This window comes from Apium graveolens, chromosome 2, assembly GCF_009905375.1.
Source record: "Apium graveolens cultivar Ventura chromosome 2, ASM990537v1, whole genome shotgun sequence".
In the NCBI taxonomy this organism is placed as follows: Eukaryota; Viridiplantae; Streptophyta; class Magnoliopsida; order Apiales; family Apiaceae; genus Apium; species Apium graveolens.
In genome coordinates this window covers 167,806,583-167,814,637 of record NC_133648.1, presented here as the reverse complement: position 1 = coordinate 167,814,637, position 8,055 = coordinate 167,806,583, and the positions used below count along the sequence as shown (strand labels likewise).

Here is an 8,055-nt window from a genome sequence, read left to right as displayed (position 1 = left end):
ATCAGAAACACAAACCAGGGAACTGTTTTCAGGTTCTGGGGATCAAAGCCAGGTCGAAACCGGGTGGACTCGGGTGGATGAAGAACAGTCGGCGGGCTGCCCAGAATCCGGCGCCGGCGGTGCTTGTTCCGGCGAGTCGATTTCCCTCCATCCCCCTCTGTTTCGATCCATTTCATCACCGATTTCCACCTGTTTCCATCCTTCCTTCCCCGTCGCTGCAACAACCACGCGTGGCCAACCCTCTTCGTCTTCTCCGACCACCCGAGGTCCCGCCGCCGGTGCTTCTCTGGCCAAAACGCCATCGCCCCCTTTCGTATACCAAACTTCATGATTCTTATGCCAAAATGAAGCTACAAATCTCTAGAATCATTCCCAGCAGTCGACAACAATCAACAAAACACTTAAATTAACCAAAACGAATTCAAAAATTTCAAAAAAAACAAGAACTCGAGAATCATCTTCCCGGGGTTATACGAATCAATTAACCTTGCAAAATCATTCCTCAACTTGATATACAGCTATTTAACTCATCAAAACAAACAAACGATTCTTAAATCACAAACGCCTAATTCAAGCATAAACCCTAAAAAGCGAATTGAAAACCAAATCAACAACACATGAAATTGATGATATGAACAGAAAGTAGAGATCAAGAGGATCATTTTGATTACTCACATGATCGATTTGGTTAACAGAATCACCTTCAAATCTGTGGATTAATTCCTTGAGTGTTCTTCACCAACAAACTAAATTCTTGATTATTCTGATTTTTTTATAATTAATTAATGAATAAATACTAATAATTCAGCTATTTATATTTATGAAAATAATACCCCTAAATAAAATTAAGGGGCTAATGACACATCTAATAAAAATATTTGTCCCCAATTTTTATAATTTTTGGGTTTTAATAATGAATTTTTAGATATCCAATAAATACAAAATATATGCCAAAAATTCTAAAAAATTGTGAATATTACACAAATGCAAAGAAAAATGATGTTTGATAATTTCATGATCACATAAAAATAAAAATGTGATTTTTGTAGGGTTTTTGACTCCCGAAGGGGTCCGGAAAAGTCATTTTTCGCAAACGAGGTAAATTTGTAAAACGTCTAGGGGTTCAGAATAGCGATGTGGTATAGGTCGTTTTTGGCAAAATAGGGCCAATGATTTTATTTGAAATAAAGGCTTTTAAAACACTGTTTGTGCTTACGAGTTTTGATATAAAACCTATAACTTATAATAAAATGATCAATAAATACCAGAAACACATTCCGATCAAAATAGATAACACGTAGCACATAGCAGTTAGGGTTTTACGACTTAACACACTCAATCACATAATAATAGACATAAATTATCTTTATTAGAACTTAATAAAAGCGTAATTTTCTCAAGAAATTTCTGTACAAACAAATATCTAACTCTTTCCTAAAAATTCCAATCACCACCAGCCAAACAAGTCTCAAGAAAATCACAACCTTACCTTTAGCCTAGCCTTCACTAAAAGTCAGTCTCAAATCTGTTGGGAGAAAGCCTAAGAAAGCCAAGCTTACAAAGAAATGAGAAGTCACTGAAAGGGCCATCTGGAACAGTTTCAAGCAATCTGACTTTCTACCTTTGAATTGGTGCATCTCATATGAAGATTATATTCAACAACTTGCTGAGGAAATAGTCAGAGTCTGGGTTGTATCTCTTAGGGAAGTTAGAATTTTCTATGAAGATGGGTCCTTCACCTTCTTTGGCAGTGATTTAATGGATTCTCTTTCTCTCACAGAAATTAAGAGAATAATAAGTTTGCTAAAGGACAATGATACTGCTACAAGGGCATGGAGATCAGTTATAACTGAATGTTTGAGTACAAGGGAAGAAACAAGAAAAAGAAATAAGGTTAAATCTGAAGAAAGAGTGAGGAAGTATGATGAGGAAATTGAGATGCTCATAAAAAGATCAGAAGAGCTCAAGGCCAAAGGAATGAGTAGAATCTCTAATGATGGGAAATTTTTAAACATCAAAGCTGTTGGATTCTCAAGATTTAGGATTGATTTACTAGACAGTGGTTATCCAAAGGTAGCAAGACAAAAACTTGTAGACGCTCTAAGTGGGACACCTATAATAGAAGAACTTGAGATTCTTGATCACTTAAAGGATGTTCTTAGAGAAGAAACGGAAACAAAAACTGTCTTTACCTGATACTTGTAACCATCCAAACTCTGTAAATTTCCTAATGTATAAAAAGTTGAAATTCTATCAAGCTTTATGTATTAATTTCATTTTCCATTTTTTAACTTGGGGTTAGTCTTGTTAATAGGCATAAATTTGTGTTAAGCACTCTTCTCACAAATTGGGGGAGATTGTTGTGCAAGACATGCCTGTACTTTAACAAGACTAAGTCAAATTGACAACCCTAAGTAAGTTATATTGTAATCTTAGTTTGCATTTGTACTTGTAACATTTGAAGTCTGTAAAAATGTAAAAGAGCAAACTGGAGTCTTTTTGTTTTAACAGTATTAAGCCTAAGGATTTTATCTGGAAGAAGATCAAGAGATGATCATGCCTCAGAAGAATTATGAAGAAGCTTGGAGTGGAATAAATCTGTTTGGATAAAAATATTTTTAGTCAAAGATCTCTACAAGTCATAGATTTAGTGTTATAGAGAAGTCACTCGAGAACTCCAAATGACTTATCGAGAAGTCTAAAAAGCTTATGAAGAACTCACAAAGAGATATCGACAAGCCAAATTGAAGACATGAAGATTGGAGATATCGACAAGTCATTTCTTCACTAGAGAACTCAGAGATATCGACAAGTCAACATTCATTAGAGAACTCTGAGTTATCGATAAGTCAAATTCTATTAAAGAACTCAGAGATATCGATAAGCCAAAATTCACTAGAGAACTCTGAGTTATCGACAAGTCAAATTTGACTAGAGAACTCTGAGTTATCTATAAGTCAATAAGCCACTGGAGGACTCAGAGATATCGATAAGTCAAAGTGAAGATATGAAGACTAGAGATCTCGACAAGCCAAATTTTCTTATAGAGAACTCAGAGACCTCTACAAGTGAAATTAACTATGGAGTACTGGAGATCTCGATAAGCCAATATACTTATCGAGATGTCAAGTTCTCTATAGACCAAATGGAGATCTCGAGGTAAAATCTCAAAGTACAAATTTGTAGACCAGTTCAATATCCAAGATTCAAAATCAACAACCAATCCAAATAGCTGGATTGACAAGTCTACAAAAAGCAGCTTGAAGGATGTGCAAGATCAACGGTGAAGATTAATTGACAAAGGAAGATCAAAGTAAAAACAAGATGCTAAGATATGCTAAGCCAGAAATAGAAGATACACTTTTCCTAAAATAGAAATGACAAGTGACAGTTTACTAAAGTTAATAGAATGTCTTAGTGTACACTGTGTAAACCAGCAGTTAATTAATTATAAAGTTAACACAGTCCTTCAGTCAGTTGTAACAAATTAGATACAAAATCTTGTAACACTCTCAAGAAGAAGCTAAGCTCTTTATCAACAAAGAGCCTATAGATTTTGTAACAAAACATTCTTAATTTTAATATAAAATTAAGTGAGTTTTGAAAAGATCTGTGTTTTTATTATTGCATGTTTAATTTCTGCAGTAACACATTTCACTACAAGATTTAATTTACTATGTTCAACCATAAAAAGCTCAAGAAAAGCATAAAAACAGAAAAACAAATTCACCCCCCCTCTGTGTGTTATTCATTTCCTAACAAACATTTCAAGCCTCCATGTGTCAAAACGTCAGGATACCCAACAACCCGGGGACATCCAGACACGTCCTCCCATTAGAAGAGTCCAGATGTCCCCCTTCCAAAAACCACCAACGGCCGTGATGAAAAGGTAAACACTCTCAAAACCCTAAATTGGAAGCCTATAAAAACCCAAAAAAGGGTTTTTGGAGGTTACTTCTTCTATTCTCTTGCACATATATACACACACCACATATATTCAAATAATTCATATTCTCCCTTTTTCTTCATAAAACCCTTTTCTCATCCTCACGCTAGAGGTGCCACGGGGATGCCACCCCCTCTGGTTCTGTTTTGCAGGAGCCCAACCAACAAGTTAACCACTCATACCCACAATTCTGCACAAATGGAATCCTAATCAGGGTAGGGAAATGAGAGCAGCCTGGGGAAGGATTGGAGTTACCATAGGCGCTAAGAGGAGGGGTCTAACCTCCCTTCAGTGGTGTTGTTGATTTCAGTCACGTTTTTCTGCCCAGGGGACCAAAATTTCGTCCCTCGGTAAGATTATCGCTTTGAACTTCCAGATCTACTTAGTTTAGCATTCATACTTTTAAGGCATCATTAGTACTGTGATTACCACAAGTTTAGATTTATTTTTATTTGGTGTTGAGTGTAATGACTACAAGAAAAAGCAATGTCACCGCTTCCGGACCAGTTCCGGTCGCCACCATCCCACCCAGGGATGGGGATATTGAGGAGACTGAAGATGGGCTCCCCATAACCCGTATTTCGTCTCAAGCCCTCCAACCAGAAAATCAAAAATTGACTATTAAAAAGGCAGCTCACAAGTATGCTGAAACCTCTGGAAATCTCTGAGGAAACATGACTCCAGAACAGATCCAAGCCGTTATGAGCTTGTGGAAGGAGAAAAACCACCCGGAACCAGAAATCCGTCTTGGAGATCAAGAAGAGCATTCTCGTGAAACCCATGTCTCGACCCTGGATTGAATTTCTAAGAACCTGAAAAGGCCAACTAATAACGCTTAGGAAGATATTCGATGGGTAACACTCCGAAACTAAATCCGGAGAAAAGATGAGGCAAACATTAAGGCAACAATTGAGAAAATAATTGTGGAAAAAGAAGCAAAGTTGAAGAGAAAAGTCCACAAAATCCATGTCTCCTTTTCAGACTCTGAACCCGAAAAGGAAACAAAATATGAGCATATGGCCCGGGACCTGCGTGATTTAAAGAAAAAAGTTGAAGGTGATGTAGAAGTAGGGGCGACAGCCACCCCTTTCACTAGAAAGCTGTAATCTACTCCCCGAGAATTAGGGCTCAAATATTTCAACTTTGACTACTTTGATAGGCTAGCTGATTGTTGAGTGGCATTTATGACACTTTATTGTTCTCTAATAAGCTTTGAATTGGTGTATTTATACTCAAGTTATTATGTGTTTTAATGTGTTTTCTAGTGTTTTTTCATTTCAGGAACTATTCAGGTAATTAGTTGAATTAACATTATTTTGTTGCTAATTTGGTGTCCAGGTGGTGTTGGAATAAAAGCTCGTGGAAAGCCTGCTCGAAGCAGAAAGATTTAAAAAGAAATATGAGTTTTTCCCAGAAGGACGGCGCGCCCGCGCTGTGATAGCGCGCGGCAGCGACGGGGTTCCAGAAATGCAGCGCACCCGCACTGTGATAGTGCGCGGCCCCACTGAGGCCGAATTTCAGAATCCTGTTTCTACTACAATTCTAAAAGGGAAGGCTTCCAGATTATTGAGGGCTGCTATATATATTCATATTAGGCATTTTTAATATATATCAAGTTAGAGACGAACCAGAGCGCAAGGAGAAGACGACAAGAGACCTTTAACACAACTCAATAAAGGCGAAGATGATCTAGTTTATTCTTGTGAATCTTTGTTTTGAGTTATAATTTGGATGCTTGTTTCTTGTTTTACTGAACCTATACTCTTGTTCGTAATGGGGTTCATTTATTCGTATAAAGACTATGTTTGCTATATCATGTTTTCATCGGAACCCACGTTGATGATGAGTCCGATTATGAGCCAATCGTTATCGTGGGGTTCTAGCGAATTTATTTATGGATTTCTTTAGTTAAATTGTTTGATGCCGTAGTATATGGCGATTGTATGATATCTTAGTATTTATTGTGCGTATTCGTCTTATGAGCGTCGCGAACTTATAAGATAGTGTGTTAATTCTTAATGAAGCGAAAGTGAATTTAAGGGTTTGGAACTTGCCATGCTAACATAGGTTCATGTATCTGTTATGTATGATTCGTAGGTAATTTTAACCATCTTACTTGCCTTATGTAATCAAGATAGATAACTTGTTCTTAAACCGTAATGTTGTCAATATAATTGGTCCCTATTTAGCTTCTATCTCTTTTGTGGACGTCTGGTAGAATGGTACTCGTGCAACGAAAGTTGGCTTTTATTAGTTTCGTGTTATCTGATTAGTGTCATCATCATTGCATGCTAAGGTTAAGAATAATAAGGCTATTGAATGAAGTATTTAATGAAGTTAGAATCCCATGTTTGTCATATATATCGATTTAGTCAATCTTATTCTCATAGTTATAATTGTTAGCGTAATTCTTAGTTATAAACAATCTCAATTTGTTATCATCTTAGCATTGGATAATAACCATACATTGTTGTTTAGGTGCATAAATTAGATAGTTAACCAATACAGTCTCTGTGGGAACGAACTAGAAAAGATTCTATACTACTTGTGAACTCGTATACTTGCGTGTATTATTAGCATGTGTTTAACGACTAACAAGTTTTTAGCGCCGCTGCCGGGGATTGCAGTGTTAATTTATATTTTATGTGTTTTCCATAAGTGGTCGTTAAAGTTCATTGACTCAGACATTTGTACTTATTTGTTCCCTGTCTGGTTTTAGGTACTCTAGCGAAGGTGTATGCATACGTGTTCGCGTACTCGTAAGAGAATACTGGATAAAGCCGAGGAAGAACTTGTGGTAGTTTGTAGGGAAGTTTTTGAGGAAGAAAACAAGGTAGAAGAAGAAGAGAAAGTTGAAGAGCCAATTGCAGTAGCTATGGGTGATCAAGCAGAAAATCTGAAGGCTTTGATGGACTATTCTAAGCCTAAGATTTATGACATTCAGTCTAGCATCATCAGACCATCCATCAAGGCTAACACTTTTGAGATCAAGTCAAGCACGATCCAGATGATACAAAACTCAGTTCAGTTTGGGGGTTCTCCAACTGAAGACCCCAACATGCACATCAGGGATTTCATCGAGATCTGTGACACTTTCAAGTTCAATGATCTGACTGAAGATGCTATTAAGCTACGTCTCTTCCCATTCTCTCTGAGGGATAAAGCTAAATGTCGGTTACACTCTCTACCAGCATGGTCTATCACAACTTGGGAAGATCTTGCTCAAAAGTTTCTCACTAAATTCTTCCCAATGGCGAAGACTGCAGCAATCAGGAATGCTCTTACCCAGTTCGTGCAACAAACTGGAAAATCTCTATGTGAGGCTTGGGATCGATATAAGGAGATGCTAAGGAAGAGCCCACACCATGGCATGCCTGACTGGATGATTATTAACTGCTTCTATAATGGATTGGGTCCTACTTCTAGGCCCGTGCTTGATGCAGCATCAGGAAGAGCCTTGTGGGCTAAGAGCTACGATGAAGCCTATGAACTTATTGAACTGATGGATGCTAATGAGTACCAGAATCCTTCCCAGAGACTAATTCAGGGAAAAGTAGCAGGAATTCTGGAGTTGGACACAGCAACTGCTATCACTGCCCAACTTAAGGCTTTGACAATGAAGGTGGACACTTTGGGTAATTATGGAGTTAATCAAATCATTAGTGTCTGTGAGCTTTGTGCTGGTACCCATGAGACTGATCTGTGCACAATTTCTAGTGAATCAGATCAGTTCATGAGCAACTTCCAGCGATCGCAGCAACCTGTGCCAGCCACTTATCATCCTAACAACTACAATCATCCTAATTTCAGTTGGAGCAACGCTCAGAATGCGGTTCAACAGCCTTATCAACAGTATCCAGCTAAGTAGTACAACCCCCTTGGTTTTCAGCAACCACAGTATGCACCAAGACAACAATTCCAGCTGCAACAAGTAAATGAAAAATCTGAATTAGAGTAGTTGAAGCTTATGTGCAAGAGTCAAGCTATTTCTATCAAGAAAATCAGATTGGGAAAATTGCCAATGCCTTGCTAAATCATCAACCTGGTACATTGCCTAGTGACACTGAAGTGCCAGGAAAGAAGGAAGCTAAGGAGCAGGTAAAGGAAAT

At 37.7% G+C, this 8,055-nt stretch overlaps 1 non-coding gene across 1 annotated transcript; it reads right to left on the bottom strand.

Annotated features, from left to right (window-relative positions):
- Positions 1-7,211: 7,211 nt before the first annotated feature.
- LOC141709653 (small nucleolar RNA R71) lies at positions 7,212-7,318 on the bottom strand. Its single transcript, XR_012570218.1, has one exon. It is a non-coding gene; the product is annotated as a small nucleolar RNA R71 (small nucleolar RNA).
- Between the last annotated feature and the right edge of the window lie 737 nt (positions 7,319-8,055).